At 44.0% G+C, this 2,473-nt stretch overlaps 1 non-coding gene across 1 annotated transcript; it reads right to left on the bottom strand.

The window, feature by feature from the left end:
• Nucleotides 1–1,915: 1,915 nt before the first annotated feature.
• Nucleotides 1,916–2,042, bottom strand: LOC131817224 (small nucleolar RNA SNORA25). The gene has a single exon (XR_009348408.1). It is a non-coding gene; the product is annotated as a small nucleolar RNA SNORA25 (small nucleolar RNA).
• Between the last annotated feature and the right edge of the window lie 431 nt (nucleotides 2,043–2,473).

The following is a 2,473-nucleotide window of genomic DNA, read 5'->3' as shown; positions in this document are numbered from 1 at the left end:
TCAGTGTTAAGAGCTTTGGGGTCAGGACTAAAAAGGAGAACCACTGACACAAGATCCCACTCTGCCTCCCCCCCACCGCCCCCAGGGCCATAGGAAACTTCCAGAAGATGCTTTTCTGACTCGTACCAAAAAAGGCCACCAAACAGAGGTTTCACGGGGAATTCCACTTAGCCAGGCATAAGCTGGAATTCTCCTTTTGCTAAAGTTTAGAACATCTGATAAATTATTAGTTTACTTTGCTAACAGTTTCTCGGAACAAAGGAGGAGGTAGCAGTGGAAGGAAACGTTCTTTTAATTTTTTTTTTAAATTTCATTTATTTATTTGAGAAAGAGAGTGCATGATTGCGCATGCATGGGGAGGAGGGGCAGAGGGGGAGGAGAGGCAGACTCAGCGCTGAGCTTGGAGCCTGAAGTGGGGCTTGATCCCAGGACCCTGAGATCATGAACTGAGCTGAAGTCAGATGCCCAACCCACTGAGCCACCAGATTCCCCTGTTCTTTGAACTTTTTTGAAGACTACTTTCTTCCTTGAATATAAAAGGGAGCTTGGATAATTGGATGGAAAATTGCATAAAGTGATGGTAGAACAGCAGCCACTTAAATATCAATTTGTCAGGTATAAGGGAGGGGAGATGTCTGCCAGATGCGGGCCAAGTATTTTGTGCATAGGCTCAATTACTCTCCACCGTGATTTTAAGGGGCGCCTTCCAGGACGAGCCTCATTCCACAGATAAGGAGACAGAGATGGAGCCAAACTCAAAGAATTCCCCAAACCAGGCTGGTGTTCTAACCAGGATTCGAACTCTGCCATCTGGATCCTAACTGCGACAGTATGTTTCCTATTTCCTCCCATTTAGGTAAATTCCTCATTTTACTTTTTTATGCTTATCATTTTGTGGCTCTTTTTAAAAAAGATTTTATTTTTTTATTTGAGAGTGAGAGAGACAGAGTGTGAGCGAGCGAGCACGGGCAAGGGGAGGGACAGAGGGAAAAGCAGGCTCCCACTGAGCAGGGAGCCTGATGCGGAGCTCCATCCCAGGACCCTGAGATCATGACCTGAGCCAAAGGCAGATGCTTCACTGACTGAACCACCCAGGTGTCCCTCGTGGCTTGATTTTCCTCCTCCTCCTCCTTTTTTTTAGTAGTTTTTTGGTTGGCTTGTTTGTATGTTTTTTAGAAGGCTCTACACCCAATGTGGGGCTCAAACTCAGGACCCCAAGATAGAGTTGCGTGGGGGCGCCTGGGTGGCTCAGTGGGTTAAAGACTCTGCCTTTGGCTCGGGTCATGATCCCAGGGTCCTGGGATCGAGCCCCACATCGGGCTCTCTGCTCCTTGGAGAGCCTGCTTCCCCCTTTCTCTCTGCCTGCCTCTCTGCCTACTTGTGATCTCTGTCTGTCAAATAAATAAAAAATAAAATCTTAAAAAAAAAAAAAAAAAAGAGCTGCGTGCTCCACGGACTGAGTCTTCCAGGCACCCCTCTATTTCCCCTTCTACTGATATCATAATACAAGACTTTTCCCATTAAAAAAACCTCTTAATTTTTAAAAAGATTTTATTTAAATTCAAGTTGGTTAACATATAGTGTATTATTAGTTTCAAGGGTAGAATTTAGTGATGTGTCAGTTTTCTATAAACCCCTTGCTCGGTCCATCAAGCACACTCCTTCATGCCCATCACCCAGTTACTCCATTCCCATCTTAATTTTTTAATTAAAAAAAAAAAAGCACACAAGTGCAAAGTAGAGACTAATCTAAGGCAAACCCATGAACCCGTCACACAGCTTCAATAATTAGCAACCAATCTCGTCTCCTCTGTTCACTCCCCACTCCATTATCCAAAGCAAATTGCAGACAGCACGTTATTTTATCTGTAAATACTCCAGCATGCAATTTTAGTAATTTCTCTTTCTTTTTTTAACTGCGATCTCCTCAGGAAACCATGGCACTGTTGAGTAATGCTTACATCCTATGGAGAACTTCAATATTTGGTCACAGTGTTAAGAGTTCTTGGTTTCAGTCCCCCAATCCCTCATTGAAATGACCTCAGTAATTTCTTAATATTATCAGAATCCAGTCTGTGCTCAGATTTTCCTCATGTAAACATTACTGTAAATGCCCTCCTCGATTTGGTTCTGAGGACATGTCAGAAAGGATGGGTGCATGGTGGGAAGGTGTCAGAAAGCTTGAGCCAAGGGCGAGACAGCAAACAAACAAGAACGTGCCCCAAATTTCTGAAAGTTCAGTAGGAAGAAATATATCTGACTCCATCTCCTATTGTGCTGTCCAGTGTGGTGGGACTAGCCACAAATGGCTGTTTACATTTAAATTAATTAAAATACAATTTTAAAGTCAGTCCCCTGGTGGTCAGTGGCCATGCGTGGTTGGTGGCTACTATATTGGACAGGACAGACACAGGACATTTCCACCATCGAGGAAGGTTCTGTTGGACAGCTGGTCTACCAGAGTCAAAGAAGG

This window comes from Mustela lutreola, chromosome 15 (genome assembly GCF_030435805.1).
Source record: "Mustela lutreola isolate mMusLut2 chromosome 15, mMusLut2.pri, whole genome shotgun sequence".
In the NCBI taxonomy this organism is placed as follows: Eukaryota; Metazoa; Chordata; class Mammalia; order Carnivora; family Mustelidae; genus Mustela; species Mustela lutreola.
Note: the sequence above shows the minus strand (reverse complement) of the source record. Positions and strands in the feature narration are given on the sequence as shown.